Raw genomic sequence first — 23,553 nt, 5'->3', positions numbered from 1 at the left:
TTTGACCACTGGCGGGTGGTGGAACAGCCGACCATAATTCAGTTTTTCCCTTTATTCATAAGTTAATATGTTGGAAAGTGCGTGGACATTTCTAATGTAACTAAATTTTGATTCAAAACATTGTTAAATTGAATTGAATTTGAATCGAATAGAACGACAGAGTGAGCAAACAAACTCAACCACAAAAATAGAGAAAATGGGAAAAAAAATGAATCAGTAAGTTGGTATGTTATTGTGACAACTTTGCACACTCCACATGTCACCAAGGCTGTCTTCCCTAGAGAAAGCTTTCCATTTATAGCCATCTAAAAGAAATGAATTTGACTTTAACTAGATCATCTTTTGCCCTTTCACACAGTCAGAGACCCCTGTGGTTGACAATAGGGCCTTTGAGAGGGGAAGGAGGCTAGTGCTGGCCAAAGGTTAAACAGGCCATCCCCTCATGATAAATCACTGCTTAATGAGCCTGCCATTGTCCCACATTGTATTGTTCACTTTCAGACCGTTCCCTTCTGGTTGTAAAGCTGACACAGCTAATGAACTGGCCGCTTTGAACTCTTCCACAATATTGACTGATTGCATGGAGCAGATGTCTCTGGCCAAGCGACTAGTAAATGTATATTTGATTAAGAAAGAGTGCGTGGCCCTGGAGGTGGCTAGTGTGTGTGGGTGTGGAGGGTTTATTCACCCAGGGAAGTTCATTTTAAAACAATGACAATGGTTACAACTTCTCACTTTGACAAGAGGACCTCTCTCTCTCTTTGAATAAACTTCACTGGAGCACGGAGGGTTGTCTTGCGGTTTCTGTCACGTAGTTCCCAGGTTTGCTTTAATGGGGAGGAATTCAAATCAATTTGGGGTAACAACTACACCGGTAGTGTATAAAACACAGGTAAACCACGTTTTTGAATGCACTGTGCCTTTAAATCTTGTGAGCAAGAACTATTTGATGATGTATGCATCTATTTGGGTGTCTTACTGAGGCAAGGGGCTTTGGGTTCACTTCTATTGTCAGATGATGAAAAATCTGCTATTCTCTCAACAGCCTGGAATAGTAGATAGAGACCTCACTCACATTAATTGAGCAAAAAGGCCAAATGGAAAGTAGTTTAATTAAAATCACACTATTAAATTCTGATCAAAAATCCTATGAGAATTATTTTTCATTGTCATATATTTTCTTGAATCATCTGAATAATATAATATCAAATCTGCATGTAAATGAGGGCAACTTCGAGATCCCCTTCTCTGAATGTGTTAAAAAATGATTTTCATAATTGAGAAAAGTCTTCCTCCAGTGTGCCCTTAGGTAGAGGTAAAGGTAGACATGACTAAACATGAGCCAGTGCACCAGCTTCTAGTGACTGAGAGGAAAGGTGGAGGAGAAAGGTATTGAGTTCCACTGATTAGCATATAATTGGAGGCTTTGTATTGGACACAGGGAATTAGTCTTGTGCGAGCCCTAATGCTAGTGGTCAGCTGGCTGTCCATTCACTCACTGAACGTAGCTTGTTCTGTTGCAAAAGCAGTTTCAAAATTCACAAATGCAGTTTTCAGTTACCACGGTCACCAGCTAGCCTGGCAATATTAGAAAGTTTGAAGGAATGCCCTCCTGGATTATTCTATACTCAATAAGTCACAAAACAATAAATGGAACATGCACATTCCATTTCATAATAATCAACTGAGATCAGAACATGTACATCTGCATGAAGATCGAAAATTCAGAAATACCCCAAAACGGAATAGAACGTGAACCAATGATCTAGTCAAAGGAAATGATTTAAATGGTTTACTTTAGAGAAATGTCATAACCAAGCAATTCTGAAACAACAGCCAATGGTTACCTCCCTGTTAGATGTTCAGTTGGTAAAAAAAACTGCAAAAGGAGGCAGAGAAGTACAGTTCGTTGGTGGTCTCACTCAGGTTATTTTGAGATTAGGGACCATTTAAAGGTCCAAGTGAAGATGTAGTCAGATTTGTTGAAGATTCTGGTTCCTGGTTGAGAAAATGTGACCCTATTCAGTCCAGGTTCAACTTTATGATGAAGCAGGTCCCAAAATATTACAAAAATCTGCAGTCTATTCACTCAGACAGTTTCAGGTACATATTTTGCTTACGTAGGTAGGCTGATTTATAGACATATTTTGTTTTCAATTATGATAACTTGGATTGTAGTGTTTGTAAGGAGTTTTATAAGTTGTTTTCAGGCTGAATGGGGCACTATGTTAATACTTACCAAACAAAACGTGGGTACACTATTGTGAAATACAGTATATACCCCAAAAGGGAAAAAATGGTGTTAGGTTCTATTTTTTGTGTGGAATATCCTTTTAAAAGAAACCTAGGCCATGAATAAATCCGATCGTACTTTGTCGGCTATGCACCTTTTAAAGGAAATGCTCATGTGTTCGCGGCTCAATCGGGAAATTACCATTAAATGTCAAGCGCGCTATTACACAGATTTACCGCTGATCGGATTGAATCCTGGCCCTAGAGGTCTCCTCCTAGCTAAATCTGTAAGTGGCATGTCACCACCAGAAGTTGTTCAAACCTTACACACTTTAAACGACCACAAGTGTTCCTTTTTGCCTGAAAGAAAAATTGTTCGCTGTGCTTGAAGTTGTGTTCGGTGCTGAACCCTTATCTGGGTAATACTACTCCTTGAATCGTCATATTGACCCAGCCATTTTCATGGTGTGCATGTTGTAAATTTGCTGTGACATGGTGTGTCTGCCATGGTCTGTGTGAGTGTGTGGTGCTCTCAGGCCATGAGAGGAGTGTGTGGGCTCCAATGCTGCCTGGGGCCTTGATAAATGGTCTGTGATCAGCTGGAGGGGCTCAGGGCCATGCAGGAATGCCCCTGGGGGTCATCCGCTCAGCGGGATGAAGGGATGAGGTGGACCAACGGCCATTATGGCCCTTTGTGTCAGATCGCTCTGTGATTGACATCAGTTTTTCCCTCTCTCCATGGCCCCCATTGAGGAATACTGGCCGTCCACTGACCTGCACAGTGGAGGCAATGCATTTAACAATCTTGCTACTTGCTTTTAGCAGAAGCCTCTGCGATGGAGGTTCTAGAAAGTGATAACATATCGGCCTGAGAGACATTTTATTTGTGGTTGCTACGTTGTGAAAGTCTGAGGGCCTGTCTTCTTAACTTACATTTCCAGAAAATTGTTGAATATTTTCTTATTTTAAAGTGCCAGGTCAAAAGATGCAGTACTATTGTTCTCTACCACTTTGAGGCACTGTGACAGTCACAAGACCCAGCATCCTCACACAGTTAGTATCTTTATAACCCTGGAAAGACCCTTTGTCCCCTTTGACGCAAAATTATCACTCATTACTTAAAAAACTTTTCCCAGTTTCGATACATTTTCATTGAGGCTGGACTTTTTATGCCTTTCTCAGTATTTCTTCCCCCTTTATTTCGGCTGAATAACTACTCAAGAAAATGAAAGCATAATGACCCGGCAATTGTGACAAAACCTAATTGGTCACGGAGGCCAGTGGCTAATGAGCTGAAAAAATGTGCCTATGGGTGTGTAATAACTGTATTTTCCTCTGCCTCTACTCCTTTCGTCACAGCCCTGTGTGGCATTTTTAACAAACTGAAATGGCACCAGATGCAACAGGGCTCAGACACTTTGACTTGAATTGGGAAACCATATGTTCAGATAAGTCATGGTTTCCTCTTTCCCACAGGCAGGGGCCAGTGTGTCTGTGAGGTAAACCACTGGTGGCCAGGAAGCACCACTTTTCAACTCGGCACCATGGGCGATGATAAAGAGATCGCAACGGCACAAATCTTAATGAAACTTTATTTTGTTTCATCAAAGGTTTCGATTTTCTTTGGGTTTAATCACCTTTTGAAACATTTACTCCTTGTTTTCCTGTAGTATTTTATGTTAAAACATATATCATTATATTTTATTAATCAATTTACAAATGTAGGATCTTAATTAAATCACCATGTTGCAAGAGAACTTTCCTGAAATGCAGGACATTTAAAACTTGTAGTGTATTTGAGGTTTAAATAGATTTCTGAAGTTTGTAATTTCCACTTTATTTTTCAGACTTGATTTTCCCTTGTGAAAAATTTATCAACCCCTACAAAAATGTACATTAATTATAATCCACATAATAATTCACATTTCCTGTTGGTGCAGGATTATTTTCCTGCTGTAGCAAACTGGCTCAAATGAAGATCCTACATCTGTATTCAATAATACTAACACCACATACATAGTGTAAGAGACACAGTGTCCCTTGTGAAAAACATCAATATTTTTATATTAGAGTTGAACATTTTCTGAAAGACTTTGTTTTAGCAAGCTTGGCTGCTCAGTTCACAATGTTGTTCGCTCCAGTCAAGTGAAGTTATTAACCTTTTTTTAATATACTGCACTTCTTGCCCTTGTGAACCTGTTGAGAGGTTCTGAAAGGGACCTGAAGAGTACCACTGGCTCCTGAAAATAGTGCTGATTATGAGGCAGAAAGGGGGAACTCCGGTTTTATTCAGTGCCTAAGATAACACTATACAGAATGATAGACTCGTCTGGATTGTTTGTCCCCCTCACCCATTGTTCTTCTTTCCATTGAGTCAGACTCTCAGCTGCACTTGAGGGGGCCGTCACAGGTAGGAGAGCAACAGAGATAATTCGCAGCCCATGGTTGATTGCCCCCTTATAGACACTCACTCTCATGGCCCTGAAAGGCCTCAGACGCTGGTGAATAAACTCCTACTCGCTTCCATAAACTTTTTCTCCTCCTGAATTTTCCGGGGATGTGAACAGCTCCCAGCCAGGGCCGGGGATGCCTCTGAAAGAGAGCCTGTTTGGAATCAAAGCCTGTCGGCTCCACCCTTCTCTGACACACACAAGAAGAGAGCGCCTGTGATCCAGCGCTCAGCCAGTCAAGACAAGAGCACACTGCTTTCCCCTCCTGTGGTCTCGGGTACACAAACTGCTACTAGGTACTAATATTAATGTTTCTTAAATACATATTTCAGTTTAGGACTAGCTCTGTGTTTGCATGTTGTACAATTTACAGTTCAAGTATAGTCTCATCATCTGATTTTTTGGAAATATACATTTTTTTTGTTAAATTGGGGGGGGGTGCTTTCGGTTATTGTTTTGTGTCATAATCACAGTAATATTATTCAGTATATTATGACCACACAATGATAAGTAATCTGCATGCATATATCACAGCTATTTATCATTCTGAAAGTCTAATTTCCGATTCATGTGGCTCAGGCAAGTCCTATTTAAAGGAACCAAAACACGGAATACACCCTAAATAGGACATTGAAATGTTGCTGTGTTGTTGTCACACTATGCATTAGCATTATCCTATTGTGGTTGTTTTATTGTTTTGATGGATGACTACGGGTAGCTGTCTGTAACTGACATGTTCTTTCATCTTTGAGTGATCGAGGCCCCATAGTGTGTTAAAGAAATGTTGTCAGTGGTTAAATTGTCTGATTTGTCTGTAGATGCTACAGTTTAAATGCGTCTTGCTTCTAAACTTTCAGATGTTTTAAATCGTTGTTGAAACAATAAAACAACCATTGGTAGAGAGCGACATGACCACAGCAGAAGGCAGCAACCCTATAAGCTTGAGAGCCGAGCAGGGTCTCAGATGACATCACAGGGGGAGGTGGCAGCATTGTTAGCGTCCCAACATGGGGCAGTGTATTAAATGCAGCATGAGCTTGATTCTCTTTCAGACTTGACTGAGCAGCTCAGACTCTAAGACCTATCTAAGACCTATGACACAGTCACACATTCTTAGTGTGACCTGAGTCATGCAGTTGGCTCCCTTGGAGAGTTAAAAGTCACAAAGAAGAGTGTGTTGATAGCCACCAGGAAGATTTCAGCCCATCTAACAATGCTCTTTTTCCCTGGGCCATGGGGTGTGTAAAAGGAGGACCTGCAAGTGCTAGCAGTGGAGCGAGGAGCAAGCACTTTGATTGACAGTGTCTGTCAGGGCCAATGAACTCCACTTAAACATTGTCTTTATGTGTTCTATATAGAGTTGTTCGACTGTGACCCTTCCATCTGTTAATGCTAATCTGTCCGTCATTTGGACCAGTTGACTCTGGATAGGCCTCCATCCAGTCTCTTGTCGTTCTTTCTTCAGCACGTATCGACTAGAGCAGGGTTTCCAAAACTCTGTCTTCGGGACCCCAAGGAGTGTACGTTTAGTTTGTTCACCCTGACACTGCACAGCCGATTCAAATAATCAACTAATCATCACGCTTTGAATCAGCTGTATAGTGCTAGGGCAGGAAACAAAATGTACACCCCTTGGGGTCGTGAGGACCGAGTTTGGGAAACGCTCGACTAGAGATGGAGAAAAACAAGCATCACTTTTATTTTTCACATCATTGCACTTAATATATACCATTTAGCAGATTCTTTTATCCAAAGTGACATAGAGTCATGCATGCATACTATTACATATGGGTGGTCCCGGGTACTGAACATACTATCCTGGTGTTGCACAAAACATGCTCTTCCAACTGAGCAACAGAGGAACCACTGTATGTTTTATCAGGTTCTTTGGAGAGCAATGACACAAACTGCTATGATTGACCAGAATCTGAAACCAAGACCTGTAATGTCCCTTGAGACTCAACATGACATTTAATTCAATAGTACCATACAAATCAATCTGAAATGCAATGCTTCCCATTGTTAAGCAAACCCTAACACTTACAACTCACTGAAAATGGCCTCAAGACTTCCCCAGCCTGTGTTCTGCACAAGTCAAACAAAAAAACTTGACATTCAGCTGATTTCAGTCAAAACATCATATTTATGTGAACAATCAAAACACAAATAACTGAACGTCGAGACAAAACTAGCAGTGACATGTGATGACTGACAAGTTGATGAGACACAAGAGACATAGCCGGTGGCCTTGTCATGAACTTGAACACCACGAGCTGATGCCAAGCTCTCAACCGGTCAGAGGAATTCCTTGGGCCGGGGGCCTTTAAAGCTACTTTTTTCATCTGTATTATTACTGGCTCATTCAGCAGCAACGTGGGCGATTAGGGCATTTCTCAAAGAAATATGAGAAAGAGACGATTTTCATATCCTTTGTTATTGGTCTTGACCCCATGTGTCTATCGACTTTAGGAGAACCGAGCAAGTGCACATCAAGGCAGGATGAGGGGGAAGAAACTCAATTTATTCAGATTACACAAGACCTCTGGGACAGGGATTTGCTCTGGCAAGCTGTTACCTCTTGTCTGTTTCTGTATCAATAATAACATGGAGATACAAATGTTTGTATTTTCTTAGAGAAGAAAACTTCTGGGGTACTATTATTTAGTTCAGATGAACTTGTATCAACATAAGGTAGAAAATACTGGAAGAGTTGACCAGATGAGAACGTTTGTACCTAAACGTTTTGGTTTTGTGTACGTATTTGTGCTTTGTAGTCAGCAACTAGGGCAGTGTTTGATGTTTCAGCTTGGAGAGATTCATCTGGTGGGCACTAGGGCAATGTTTGATGTTTCCGCTTAGAGAGATTCATCTGGTGGGCACTAGGGCAGTGTTTGATGTTTCAGCTTGGAGAGATTCATTCCTCTTGGAGAGATTCATCTCATGGGCACTAGAGCAGTGTTTGGTGTTTTCCTCTTGGAGAGATTCTTCTGGTGGGCACTAGGGCAATGTTTGATGTTTTAGCTTGGAGAGATTCATCTGGAGAGATTCATCTGGTGGGCAGTAGGGCAGTGTTTGATGTTTCAGCTTGGAGAGATTCATCTCGTGGGCACTAGGGCAATGTTTGGTGGGCACTAGGGCAGTGTTTGATGTTTCAGCTTGGAGAGATTCATCTCGTGGGCACTAGGGCAATGTTTGGTGGGCACTAGGGCAGTGTTTGATGTTTCAGCTTGGAGAGATTCATTCCTCTTGGAGAGATTCATCTGGTGGGCACTAGGGCAGTGTTTGGTGTTTCAGCTTGGTGAGATCATCTCGTGGGCACTAGGGCAGTGTTTGATGTTTCAGCTTGGAGAGATTCATCTCGTGGGCACTAGGGCAATGTTTGATGTTTCAGCTTGGAGAGATTCATCTGGTGCCCACCAGATGTCCGTGTGAAGTCCCCCAAAAACGTCCAACACATGGCCTTTAAAGTAAAGTTGTCCATTAATTAATCTCTCTGTTTTTCTCTCCCAAAACCCTTTCCTTCGCTCTTTTACTTCTAAGACGTGTTTTCAACACACTCAGGGGCTTAACTATGGGAGAGAGAAAAGCTCCATAGAAGAAGTGAAGTATCTTAATTAAAGCACCCTCCACTTCTCCCCGCTCCTTTCTTCTAGGCCCAGAGAAGCAGGAGGAATGGTCCAATCCCACTTTAAGCCCCCCTTGTTTCCTGCCGCCAATAGAAAGTCCCATTAGATACAATGACGGAGAAAGGGTTCAAATTAAAACTAAGAGAGCTCCCTCCTTTGCCTATGTCATCCCCTCTCATTATTTCCAATATGAGAAAGTGAGATGGAGTTGAATGTGGCTTCTTCAAATCCACGACATGGCAACACTTGATGCTAATTAACAGAGACTTATTGTTGCAAACCAATGTATGTATAAGGGTTTAGTGGGCTTAGAGGAAAGCCCCAAAGTGAGGGTGAATAACTGTGGATAACTGACCCTCACTGGCCCTCACCCTGCCCAGCCTATGGGATGGAGCGAGCCACAATCTTTTGTCCTTCTGAATTAACCAACTACTACATAACTTGGGTGTGGCAGGGTAGCCTAGTGTTGGACTAGTAACCAAAAGGTTGCAAGTTCAAATCCCCGAGCTGACAAGCTACAAATCTGTCATTCTGCTCCTGAACAGGCAGTTAACTCACTGTTCCTAGGCCGTCATTGAAAATAAGAATTTGTTCTTAACTGACTTGCCTAGTTAAATTAAGGTCAAATAAAAAACTTCTTATAGAACTCACATAGTCAGTTTAGATAAATATTACGATCTACAGTAGATGGCATAAGACAGTTATGTAGGATTCAGAAAATGGTAACTTAGAAACTATATACACAAAACTCCATCTCCCAAAGCCTCTTAGACCTGTTTCTCTTTTATCAAAGTGGAATAGAGAATAAGTAAAGATATACTCACTTTAAAAACAAATAACACACTTCCTACATACTGTAGATATTTATTGAGTATAATTAATGTATGGTTACCATTTTAAGGAGGATAAATCCATTACTTATTCAAGTTAAAAACAAATAATGTGATTCATCCTTCCCAATCAAAGGCTCTAGTTCCCTGAATCCTTTTCCACTGTGGAGAATGACACAGAAGCCTTGGAGACTGCACTTTCTGATGACTTATACATGACTTAGCTTTTACTCTATTATTCCCAGGCAGTCTTCCTTTTCTGTGAGACTATGCCTCCGAATTCATCCTCATCTGTTATTTTTATGACCGCAACATTCCCCTGCAAACAAATCAGGCCCTTTTTTCTTTGGGTGGTGGAAAGATGAGGTAATATGTCAGTATGTAAATTGTCAGTTCATATGAACCTTGCTCACACAGGCTTTTATATGAGGCGTGCTCACACAGGCTTTTATATGAGGCGTGCTCACACAGGCTTTTATATGAGGCGTGCTCACACAGGCTTTTATATTAGGCGTGCTCACACAGGCTTTTATATGAGGCGTGCTCACACAGGCTTTTATATGAGGCGTGCTCACACAGGCTTTTATATGAGGCGTGCTCACACAGGCTTTTATATGAGGCGTGCTCGCACAGGCTTTTATATGAGGCGTGCTCACACAGGCTTTTATATGAGGCGTGCTCACACAGGCTTTTATATGAGGCGTGCTCACACAGGCTTTTATATGAGGCGTGCTCACACAGGCCTTTATATGAGGCTTGCTCACACAGGCCTTTATAGGAGGCTTGCTCACACAGGCCTTTATAGGAGGCTTGCTCACACAGGCCTTTATAGGAGGCTTGCTCACACAGGCCTTCACATGAGGCTTGCTCACACAGGCCTTTATAGGAGGCTTGCTCACACAGGCCTTCACATGAGGCGTGCTCACACAGGCCTTTATATGAGGCTTGCTCACACAGGCCTTCACATGAGGCTTGCTCACACAGGCCTTTATATGAGGCTTGCTTACACAGGCCTTCACATGAGGCGTGCTCACACAGGCCTTTATATGAGGCTTGCTCACACAGGCCTTCACATGAGGCTTGCTCACACAGGCCTTCACATGAGGCTTGCTCACACAGGCCTTCACATGAGGCTTGCTCACACAGGCCTTCACATGAGGCTTGCTCACACAGGCCTTCACATGAGGCGTGCTCACACAGGCCTTTATATGAGGCTTGCTCACACAGGCCTTCACATGAGGCTTGCTCACACAGGCCTTCACATGAGGCTTGCTCACACAGGCCTTCACATGAGGCTTGCTCACACAGGATTTTTTTTTTTCTCTCCCTTTTTTTCCAGAGTCCCCCCCGAAAAAAAGGGACCACAAAGGAGATGAGGAGGGGGAGGTTGCCAATTCACTGAACAAACGATAGAAATCACATTTTGGGGAGCATTACAGAATAATTACACATATGCTTAGATGGGAGGCATTCATGAGGGTTGACAATATTTTAGGGATTAAAGATGTTAGTGGTGCAGCCCTCTCCAAGGAACAGGGATCGTTGACACATTCAAATGCAAAAGCGTAGCCGTTTGGAGAGTGAAATGCCGTCTGTCTCTGGTGCTTACTACAAACTTGGGAAGGGCTTTCTTGGGCCCAGACACCGGGCCCTTAATACCTAAAGCTATTCCTTCATATAAAGCAGGGGACAAAGGCTGGCAGCTTCATGGTGTAAAAGTAATTACCTTTGCACTGATCAGAATAATTCTGCCCACTGCAACAAGCACCTGACCACAAATACCACAGTGTATGTTTCAGTATTTTTATTTTATCTCACGCTGTAGTCCTCCATTTTAACTTAATGTTGTAGTAATAAGCAAGCATAATACACAAATTAAATTAACCATCACAAATGTAATTTTACGGATTTCTTAAACATATATTTTCCATGTGCTCAACAGTGATTAGATACACAATAGCGTTTGAGGATTTTCAACCTGCTTTGTTCTGCAGCTTAAATCAAACTCTCCTTCGTCATTTGACCTTCTTCATGCCTCCACAGTAGATCATAAACATAACCAGACTGTAAGAGGGGGACTAGATTGAATGTTTTCTTTCTTCTCCGTGCCAGTGTGGCTCTTCCTGGCTGAAGTCGGGGCCATGAAATCCCTTTTTTGTTGATGTTTAGACATGGAAATGTAAAGTATTCATGGCAATTATAGGCATGAGAAATTGATGAAATTACAGTCTGTTCCTTGAAAGAGGCAGAGCGGGTGCGGAACAAAAGGCAATTGGCTGTGTCAGCAGTGTGGTGGTGGCTTTCTAACAGGTGAAGAGCCCCGTGTGTGGGATGACTGGGATCGGCACGTGAATGTGGCGGGACAGCAGACCCCCTGCTGGGCCGGTACAAAGAGGGGGCACACACCAGAACCGCTAGGACATTGACTGAGATGAGCACCCACTCTTTCTCTGAGGGAAATCTTTGGGCCTCTTCGACTGTTACAGATATGGCACATTTCACCAACCGAAGACCTTCAAATGGGAGGTGAATAGCCTAGAGCACGCTTTCATTTCCCTCAGCCCTTTTCAAAGGAGCGGCAATATGGGATGAATGAGCGCTACTTGAGAATATCCTCCAGTTCGCCTTTCTTTCTCTTTGTATATGTGGGTGTGTGTGACTTTAGTCCTCGTGAAATTATTAAACAAAGCTGATGTAGGAACCTGAATGAAGGCAGAGCATGCTGAGCGTGTGACTATAATCTGGTGAGTGATGTTGAGGTGGACGTGATAAAGTTTTCAAAGTGAAAATGAAATGAAAAAACATGTATTTATCTATTCACATTGTGAAGGGAATTGTATTAGCCTAGACCCTATTTGAATATTACCACTATTTTGAATACTGAATTGTCTGTTCTATAGCATTTGTCATCCTGCTTGGTGTCAATTATATAGGATTCGAAGAAACAATTCCATACTTCTTCAAGATAGTCATTTTGTTAAAATATATTTTTTGGGGGGGTTAAAAATACTCTTTAAGTATCTCATGTGGCAGGTGTTTTTGTGCCTTTATATTGAATAGTTTTCCACATGAGAGACTTTACAGGTGACACAGCAGAGTGCAAACAAGCCTTTCATTCAGAATCAATGCACCACTGGGGTGGGACAAGAAGTGAAAAGCAACTTCATGGCCTCTCTGTGGCAACTCCTTCAAGTCAGACCACCTGATAAACCTTGTTAATGAGAACACACATACATACTATTGAAAAAGTCAGATAGTTCTACTGCTGCACCCTGTGTGGAGGGCTAAGATAACTGTGACTTGAGATGTGGCAGACAATAAAAGTCCAGGGCACCACTGTGGGCCTCTATGGGTTCCATTCACAGCCATGCTTCCATGAATACAGCAAAATCTGAAATGAAACTTTTAATATCTGCATCACATACAGACCCCTAAAAATGGGGACTTCCTTTTTAACAATTTCCCCCACCAACATGTTGTGTTCTCTCTGCTCCTAATAGTCTTTCAATTTCTCTCTGACCCAGCGAGGGTTTTAGACGACTGAAAGACTCCCGTTATAGAATTATAAAGCAAGGAAGGAAGAAAAAAGAAGGAAAAAAATGTTTGTTTTTTGGGGGCCAAAAGTGGTTCAGTCTTAAAAGAGTGAAGGCAATGTTTCCTGGATATGGACAAGAAAAAGGGTGCAAATCAGGAAGCAAGAATTGTCCTAAAATGTTTCTCCTTATTCAGAAAGTTACTTCAGCCTGTTGAAGGTCAGATTACAGAGCGTGGCTCCTGTTAAAATATGCATGGTTTTATTCAGACTTAAAAGTTGAGAAAAGGTCCCATAAAATGTCTGGTGGCCCATTGGCCAACCTGGACTCAGGGGTAGACATAAAATAGTAAATGTAAATCCGGGACAATTAGTTTGATATGTTACATTTTGTATGGCATGTATTAATTTGTGGATGTCGATCATCCATTACGAATGATACAGTTGAAGTCGGAAGTTTACATACACCTTAGCCAAATACATTTAAACTCAGTTTTTCACAATTCCTGTCATTTAATCCGAGTAAAGATTCCCTGTTTTAGGTCAGTTAGGATCACCACTTTATTTTAAGAATGTGAAATGTCAGAATAATAGTAGAGAGAATGAATTATTTCAGCTTTTATTTCTTTCATCACATTTCCAGTGGGTCAGAAGTTTACATACACTCAATTAGTATTTGGTAGCATAACTTGGGTCAAACGTTTCGGGTAGCCTTCCACAAGCTTCCCACAATAAGTTGGGTGAATTTTGGCCCATTCCTCCTGACAGAGCTGGTGTAACTGAGTCAGGTTTGTAGGCCTCCTTGCTCACACATGGTTTTTCAGTTCTGCCCACAAATGTCCTATAGGGTTGAGGTCAGGGCTTTGTGATGGCCACTCCAATACCTTGACTTTGTTGTCCTTAAACCATTTTGCCACAACTTTGGAAGTATGCTTGGGGTCATTGTCCATTTGGAAGATCCATTTGCGACCAAGCTTTAACTTCCTGACTGATGTCTTGAGATGTTGTTTCAATATATCCACATAATATTCCTCCCTCATGCGGCCATCTATTTTGTGAAGTGCATCAGTCCCTCCTGCAGCAAAGCACCCCCACAACATGATGCTGCCACCCCCGTGCTTCACGGATGGGATGGTGTTCTTCGGCTTGCAAGCCTCCCCCTTTTTCCTCCATACATAACGATGGTCATTATGGCCAAACAGTTCTATTTTTGTTTCATCAGACCAGAGGACATTTCTCCAAAAAGTACAATCTTTGTCACCATGTGCAGTTGCAAACCGTAGTCTGGTGGTTTTTATGCCGATTTTGGAGCAGCGGCTTCTTCCTTGCTGAGCAGCCTTTCAGGTTATGTCGATATAGGACTCGTTTTACTGTGGATATAGTTACTTTTGTACCTGTTTCCTGCAGCATATTCACAAGGTGGCGACAGGGTAGCCTAGTGGTTAGAGTGTTTAGAGTGTTGGACTAGTAACCGAAAGGTTGCAAGTTCATATCCCTGAGGTACAAATCCCCAAGGTACAAATCTTTCATTCTGCCCCTGAACAGGCAGTGCCACTGTTCCTAGGCTGTCATTGAAAATAAGAATTTGTTCTCAACTGACTTGCCTAGTTAAATAAAGGTATAAAAAAAGAAGGTCCTTTGCTATTGTTCTGGAATTGATTTGCACTTTTTGCACCAAAGTACGTTCATCTTTAGGAAACAGAACGCGTCTCCTTCCTGAGCGGTATGCGTGATCCCATGTTATTTATACTTGCGTACTATTGTTTTTACAGATGAACGTGGTACCTTCAGGTGTTTCGAAATTGCTCCCAAGGATGAACCAGACTTGTGGAGGTCTACATTTTTTTTCTGAGGTCTTAGCTGATTTCTTTTGATTTTCCAATGAGGCACTGAGTTTGAAGGTAGGCCACAGGTACACCTCCAATTGACTCAAATGATGTAAATTAGCCTATCAGAAGCTTCTAAAGCCATGACATAATTTTCTGGAATTTTCCAAGCTGTTTAAAGGCACAGTCAACTTAGTGTATGTAAACTTCTGACCCACTGGAATCGTGATACAGTGAATTATAGGTGAAATAATCAGTCTGTAAACAATTGTTGGAAAAATTACTTGTGTTATGCACAAAGTAGATGTCCTAACCGACTTGCCCAAACTATAGTTTTTTGTGGAGTGGTTGAAAAACTATTTTTAATGACTCAAACCTGTAAACTTCTGTCTTCAACTGTATGTTACGAATTACAATTTGTGTGATATGTCACAAATTGCAATTTGTACAATGTGTTACAAATGTGTAAAACATATGATATGTTAAAAATTCCAATTTGTTGTGGCTAACATTGGCTAGGTGTCTATTGCTAACGTTTGCTAGGTGGTTGACATTAGGGTTAGTGCTTAAGGTTAGGGATAAGGTTAGGAGTTAGGTTAATGGGTTAGCTAACATGCTAAGTAGTTTCAAAGTAGCTAAAATGTAGTAAGTAGTTGCAAAGTTGCTAATTAGCTGAAATTCGAACACGCAACTTTTGAGACGTTCGAGTTTTATGCCCAACCATCCAACCAACCGCCCTACTTTCAGATTTGCTTCGAGTAACCGTCTGTGTTATGTAACCATACCAAACATAACATATCATACTAATTTGAGTGTCCCGGGTTAGGTTTTACTATGTTACGTCTAGTCTATGAGACTAGACTGCATTGGCAGCCCCAGGCCCTTTGTAAAGGGGACTCCTCCTCATCTGAAGGATGAATGATTTCATGACTGAGTGAGAATGAAAAAAAAAACACCCCTCAAGAATGAATCTCAGCTCTCAAGTGATTATTTTTGTTATTTTCTCTCTGGGCAGTAACACCTACATTGTATTCAGAGAGACAGAAAGCCTCCGAAAGGAAACCCCTCCACTTCAAGGCAGCTGGGCATGCCACATACTCAGTCCAGCCTCTTCACTCTTGGGTGGGTTTTGTACAAAGCTCAGATTCAGAGGCCTCTGCTTCACTCACTCTGGCAGAAAGTGACTATAAATTCACATTGTGGGACTTTTACAGAGCTTGCTGGCTTCTTCAAATGTAGGCCTCAGTATATAGAGTCTCAGTAGCATATTATTTTATTACACTTATCCACACTTTTTTTTTACTCCCACAAATACAGCACATGAGAAAAAGACTAAATTATGTTTTACTGATAGCTGAGAGTTTTTAGTGTGGGCGTCTGAGGCTACTGCAGAGGGCTTGCCTTTTCAGGTTTCTTCAACCAGTGGGCACCCTCCTCTGTGACTGTCTGTCTGTCAGACAGCTGAATACAGAGGGCACTGAGATACCCTATTTAGAGAGCATCCCAGAGTTCAAAAGGTCCTGCTGAATGTTTGGGGTCTTTCTGTCAGCAATCTTGACCATCATTGGACACGACAACCGCTGAAGGCTTCACAGGCTGGTCCCTTCATGAAGTCCCTTTGAGACAATTATTAGATTCTTTTTATACCTACACCAGGTGAAGTCCACCTGCCTCTCCTGCAATGCCACTGTTTGTATACTCTATAGCAGTTCTCCAACCTTTCATCACAACAGCAGGATCATTGTATGAAATCTATGTATTCTGCTTCTTTCAGTTACTCCTAATGCTACTTTTCATTATCTCTCAGATGGATGCGCAATAGCATGGAGGTTATTCATAACATTTGACCGGCACGGGTAAATTCACCACTATGTTATGATGATATTTAAATAATGTAAGAAACAGAGTCATACTTGGACTGTCAACAAAGCATGGAATAGTCCTGTAAATGTTGGTATTTACTTTATGTTTGTAAAGTATATTCTGTTTTGGAAAAGATTGTGGTAACAGGTGGAAAAAAAATTGTAGCTTGAAATATCTTCAAACATTTCCAGTAATTTAAATTCATGTTTACCCCTTGATTTAAAAATAATTACTTCTAGAGTATCATAGAACGTTAGACAAAAAGGAACAGCATATACTGAAAATTATGTCTAATTTCATTCACAGAACCTGTCCTAGCATGGTGTCATGACAACAATGATATTCAATGGGGTTACCACATCAAAAGTTATTACACCTTTGATTCAGAAAACAAGGATACCAGCACAAGAGCAGCTTGGGATTGGAGGTTTCTCCATATGTGGGAGGGGACGGGGGGGCAATATCACCCACCTCTTCAGGAAGTGTCCTGTGAAAGCCTAGAATGGTGGGGAAGGGGCTCTCCGTGGCCCCGTGGAGTCCTCACAGCCAGCAGGCACTGCGGCTGGCAGCATTATGCCATTGGAGGAGGAGATCCAGGGCTGCCAGTCCCCTGCCGCTGTTTCCCCATGCCTTTCAACCCCGCTCCCTGCCACACAGAGAAGGAGATTAGGATTAATCTTCCGTCTGACATGCTGATATTAACACCATTTTTTCTGCCTTTCCTCTCATTTGCTGTACATTTTGGGCTTGTTAGAAAGGAAAAGGAGGGGCAGAGAACAAAATCTAAGTCTGGGCCATGGATTACTCCTAGAGAGGAGGGGGGCAGGTTCAAAGGGGTTTTTCTTGTGATGGGGACAGAAGGACAATCATTTTGGCAGAGAACAGTATGGTGTCAGGATCACTCTCTGTTGATGTGATTTGGGATATGTGGGTTCAAATTGCCACACAGGGAAAAGAGAAGGGCTTTAGATAAACCCAGCCATTCGATAGGCCTGTCTGTCTGAAATGTTTGACTGAAATAATTATTTGATAAAGTTGTAGAATATTGAGGTAAAATATTTGCTCAGATCCACATAAATTATATCCAAATATCAGTCAAAATATTTTCTAAATGCACTAACTAATTTAGAATTGCATAGTAATGGAGTAAAGCAGGTTTAGGGAGCAGAACCAGAACTGGAAGTTTAAATCCTGAAACTATCTGCGAGTCTTGACATAGATCGTTTAATGTCAGATAGACATATTGCTAGTTGTGTGGAGTGCAAAACCAAACAAAGTTAATTAAAACTTGTTTTGACTGTTATGTTGGCCATTGTTTTTCGTGTGTTTTTTTGTGTGTTTTTTTGCTTAGTAACATGCATATCTTATCTATTTGTCATTCAACAACGTGGCTTTGAATGAGAATGACTGACATATATCACAAGATATTCTGTGAAGTTGTGGACTCACTTCCGGTTGCAATTCCCTTTTTAATTTTACACATGTGGATTAAGGACTGACCCTATTTCCTTATAACACTTATTCCGTTTGAATAATAACAAAAACACTTAACTCTATTAACCTAAAATAGCAGCAATTGTGAAAAATAACCACATTTAACAAATAAAAAAAGTGAAGAGTTTTTGTAAAGTAAACCATTGTTTAAAATGTTTTTAAAAACTATAAGGTGTGAGAAACAGCAACAAGCAATTGTTTGTGAAATGATATCACGTGAGAGTTCACACATCTTCAGGCGTATTACACTGTTGTAAAGCATTCTCTCCTTTGTCTTAACCTGACATTATTGCTCCTTTAGTGGGAAAAGTTACATGTCATTGTCTGGGATTTTACCTCTCCCTCACCTCCTTTTTGATTATCCCTGTGAGAAACCCTGTTCCTGTATAGTATACACTTTCAATTACACTTTACACTTAGGGGTCTAGGCCAGGGAACCATCAGAAAAAGACACACACAGACGTTGAAAAGGCAAAGGGCCTTTGCTGTTATGCAAATATATCAAACGGTAAACGGTTGAGTGAGAATTATATTTGAATTAAATGAGGCTTTGGCTTTCTATAACACTGAATTGCAAGGCAAAGTCTCAATACAGAATCCCCACGCCGCGGCCATGCATATTATGCACTTGACGAAATGTGAACTGACATAAATACCATGGCTCACTTTCAATCCGATTACTCGGCTAAACCACATCAATACCATCCATCCAACAGGCGCTAGCGTCCCCCATTCAAGTGGCCAGAGAACAACCCCAGCTCCTCCTTGGTACACAAGCACCCTCGCTGCCACTGCAGAGCCCCCACGCTCAACCCATCAGCCAAACTCAATGGAACCCTTTCGACAAGGTGCTTTCCTCAGCTCTCCAAGCTCAGGCCTAAAACAAAGCTAAAGATTGTGTCGATGTGCCCAAACTCCCACTGCAGCCCCGTCAGCCCATACAAGCACTCAGGTTTAAAAAAGACTATTCCCTCCAAGGACTCAGAGCTCTTTTTGTGTGCCATCGTATTGAGTAGGTTTTCCCAATGTGTCCCCATTATAACGATCAACAAGAATAATGCTCCAGGTTAGCATAACCGAGGGGTCATTTCTGGCAGCATTGATCGCTTGATAGCAACCAGACCTTTATTTAAACTGGTGTTGACAACCACAAAGATTCCCCCTTTTGGGGATTTGTAGCAACGCTTGGGTTTTGCGTGGAGCACATTTTAACCAGAGGCATTTACAAGATTTTTCTAAACAACCTGCCAGGTGCAGAGGCCTCCCTAAAGATCCAGCAACGTGGTGGAACGTTATGAGGCCCAATGAGATTAGAATGAGAATTAAATACGTTTGCCGCGTTGATGTTCCCTGAGCTCCCATGACCAATTTAGGACTAATGAGCATTCTATGAGTGCTTTCCAAAAGCCCAATGTTTTCAGCCATCCATTTTAATGAGAAAACAGAACCAGGTTTTGAATTGAAACGGTTATTTGAGCTAAGAGGAGGGTACAAAGACAATACAGAGGAAAATGTTTCCCATATACAGTTACTACCATGATGCACCACCAGCAAAAGCAAAGCCAGTAAAACTGATTGATAATTCTCATATACCATTAGTCAATAAGCAAATATGTTGTTGAATGATACTGTTGTTGAAAGACTTCTCTTTCATATTGTCTCATTTGAGTGTTTAGTTCAGTGCTTTAAACATTATGTACCATACTACAACCAAACAGAGTTGAATTACAGGTCCCACCTTTTATGGATAGTCCCATGTAGATGGGCATACTATCAACAAACTGTCTGTTGATAATCAACTGCTTGCTAAGGTTACGGTTAAGGTTAAGAATAAGGGTAAGGGTTAAGGTTAGGGTTAGGGTTCATTTCAGAGAGGGTAAGGGTTAAGGTTAGGGCTAGGGTTAGTGGATAGTTGTTGTTGACAGTTATTGAACAGATACTGAACAACTACAAACCATCTACTTGGGATTATCCCAAAAAAGTGTTACCAAAGGAACAAAATAAATGGTTAGTTGGCACTTATAGACACATAGGTATCCACTATATAAGGGCTCCCGGGTGGGGCAGCAGTCTAAGGCACTGCATCTCAGTGCTAGAGGTGTCACTACAGACCCTGGTTCGATTCCAGGCTGTATCACAACTGGCCATAATTGGGAGTCCCATACGGCGGCGCCGTCATTGTAAATAATAACTTGTTCTTAACTGACTTGCCTGGTTAAATGCAAATATATTGCGCACTGATAAAATTCTATCCACAAAGGTGGGCACATCTGTTCCAAAACATCCCAGTCCTCTGGAGTAGGTCAAAGGTTACAGTATAGTTTTTATGCAACTTTTTTTTATCTTGGGCTATATCATATTCCTGACCAATGTTGCTAGAATATAGCATAGGTCTTATTTCCATTCCCCCTTGGAAGCATATAACATTTAATTGGTTGATAAATGTTGACAGACTCAAACAAAAGTTGGGATTTCACCTCATACTTAAAATGAATGTAGCCATCATGACAAGGTAAGATGCCCAATTTCCCATCATTGTAATCATGCAGCAGTCAAACAGACAATAAAGTGACGCTATGGCAATATATTGATTAAGTAGTACATATTTAGTAGTTAACCTGTAGTAGTTAACTAAGCAAAACATCATTATGAATCTATGACCAGACAAAGGATGGACTAACTGACACTGGTGGGGGCTCAATAGAAACCCGTCATTAGCACAGATTGGCTGCCAAGTAAAATTGGGGAACAGGTGCATTCAGAGCAACACACACTGAAACGCTTTGTCCGTGGACTTGTGCCTCTCTCCGTTTGAAAACGGGGGGTTATGTTTAATGCAAAGTTAATATCGATTTAATGCTTGTCAGAGCTCCTCTGTATCTTGGGCCATTCCTAATCCCTCCAATGTTCCGCAGTGGCCGGATCCTAGTCAGAAACAGCTGCTGAGCCAGACTTGAAGAGGGAGAGCACCACTCAAGAAGGCGGCTTATAGGTGTAAAGACCGTCCATCTCCAAAGCAGCGTGTAAAATAAATAGACCATGTGTAAAAACAAAATTAGAAATTGATGATTTCCTTTTAAATATATAACCAGTAAAAAGTTTTTTTTTTAACAGCATAACTTCCAACGATGCTGTGGTAGGCCTATAGGCCAATTTCTCTGAATGTTGTCATAGTCTGCAATGAAATTATAAAAACACTTATTATTATTGCTTTAAAGAAAAATAAATAGAATTTATCTTAATGCTAATGATGGGTCTATTTACAGTATCTGCTCACTAAATACAGTTAAATATATTGAATAGAAAGTCAGGTAAAGAGTACAATACATTAGGCAAAAAAACGAGGTTGCAAGAAGGCCTAACATTATTTATCAACATTTTCACAAATGTACGTCATTAACCTGAATATATAACAATGAATCTAGGAAACGGTTCAAATATTTTGCTGCAGTCTTACTGCATCTATCTACAGTATAATTATCATTTCAATGCACCCACCTCTTGTGTCTACGGACAAGCGTGGGGATATAATATTTGAAAAATGTGTTTTAAATGTGTTTAATTCAGCGACCGACCAGCTGTTTCTCTAGACTATATTTGGTAAAGAGAAAACAATCGTGTCAGGCTTGGAAAGCTAGTAGAAATTAGTTTCGGTCACTGGGGCTAAGCTATATTTCCTGCAAACCATCTGCTTGATTTGTACAATAGGGGGATTTTCGAAGGTTCCTGAAATAATAAAACGCTTTGAACTTAACAGTGATGTTTTTTCTCTGTGAAGGTGGGTGCTGTGTTAATGTGTCTTAATATGGGTTCCCCAGGCGGGACATAAAACGCAAATCTAATGATCAATACATTTATCTAAAAATGTAATGATTTCACGGTTACGTAATTACTTGTCTGTTTACTCAGACATTAACTGTTTAAGCTAAGTGGCTTATATATATATATACAAAACATGTCATTTGTCAAATGACCCTCTTCTCTTAAGGAGTGTTTATACACATAATTTGTTTAATTCAAGAATGTTACAGTAATTAGTCTCCTCAGCCTATGAACATTTTTATATATTTCATATTTCAATATTTTGCCTATAACAGGTAAAAGGCCTAAATACTGACACCATCTGAAAATTGCTAGACAAGGCACGATGAATAGAGGCTATAGCATTAAAACTTGATATATAACCGTCACACCACAAACGTAGGCCTACAGTGTAGACTCTGCTCTGTCCTAATAAATACATTGTTCTATGGTCTGAAAAGATTGAGTAGGATTAATTTGTGTTTATGTGGAAGTTTTGCTAACGATGTCTTTACTGCCAGGGCTCTTTTGCATAAAATATCCACAGCCCAAATGGGATTCACCTATTAATAGCCTAAATAAACTCACTCGGCCATGCATGGGTAACATGCAAGACTGATGGATCAGATGGCTAATTGGAGCCTACTAATATTAGATCATTTGTAAAATATATACAAAAAATATGACAATTAATTTTTGCGTTAGTAATGGACATGGTTACCATGCATCTATTTTCATGGGAAGCGCCTGGCGCATAATTTCATGGAGATTTGCCTTCTGTGCCATCACTTAGGACACACGCGGGCTTACCTTCCCCGCACTTTCAAAGCAGAAGTGTTGACTCTCCAGAAAGAAATGTGAAGGTAACCACTTTAAAATGAATGGTTAGGAGAACAAAACAGAGAGAGCAGCGGTCAAACGCCATTAGTCACAGGTCTTAGCCAACAGGCCTCAGGATTCACCTCTCCTAGCCGATCACAGAAAAGAACTTCGAAATAGAATCTTCCTCAAAGAAACTCTTTTGTTAACTTTCCCCCCTGTTTTATAATCTATTTCATCAATGGGCGGTTATCATTTTCCTCCTGCGGTTTGCAACCTATCCTAAAAGTTTTCGCTTTGACATAGGCCTGCCTACTAGGCTACAATAAAATGAACCCATGTGTAGCGCTGCATGGGTCTGACTTAGCCCTCTAAACAATGCTTCTACGGTTTAAATGGCAGATACAGTGGAAAAAACGTATGCAGCTTGTAAAAAAAATAAAAAATCGGCAACACTATTTTAAGGGTCCATAATAAACCATTTATAAGGCTTTAACAAACAGTTTGTTCGCCATTTATTAACCCTTACTACCACATTTGTAAATGTTAGTAAGCTAGTTATTCACATTGACATAGGCCTATGTATATATATTTAAATCCTGTGATGTGTGCTTATTTTTTTATCAGGTACTACTGAAATGTCTCCAAATGGCATGCCCATATTTTGTTGAGAAATTTCACTGATCCCTCAAAATATTTATAAAGTATTTATCAAGTATAAATAGCGTTAACTTTGGATTGGGGACTGCAAAAAATACTTTACTAATGATTAATAAAGGATTTATAAATGTTGGAGTAATGATTCATAAATAGTCAACACACACTTTATAAATGCATTTTAAATGGTTTGTTACGGAACCTTAAAATATAGCGTTAACAAAAGATCATGCCCTAAACTTTTAACTCTTAAAATTATGATGATAATAATAATAATACTAATTTAATGACATCAATGTGAACTATAACTATCATACCACCAGGTTTATTTATGTTTTATTATTAGGCCTACAAAACTTGGCCTATCATTCCTTTTTTAATGAAATGTCTTAAAGTCACATGGTTCATTCTCAAACCTTAGGC

Source organism: Oncorhynchus tshawytscha, linkage group LG19, assembly GCF_018296145.1.
Source record: "Oncorhynchus tshawytscha isolate Ot180627B linkage group LG19, Otsh_v2.0, whole genome shotgun sequence".
Taxonomy (NCBI): Eukaryota; Metazoa; Chordata; class Actinopteri; order Salmoniformes; family Salmonidae; genus Oncorhynchus; species Oncorhynchus tshawytscha.
The sequence above is the reverse complement of the archived record's forward strand: the minus strand, read 5'-3'. Positions refer to the sequence as shown.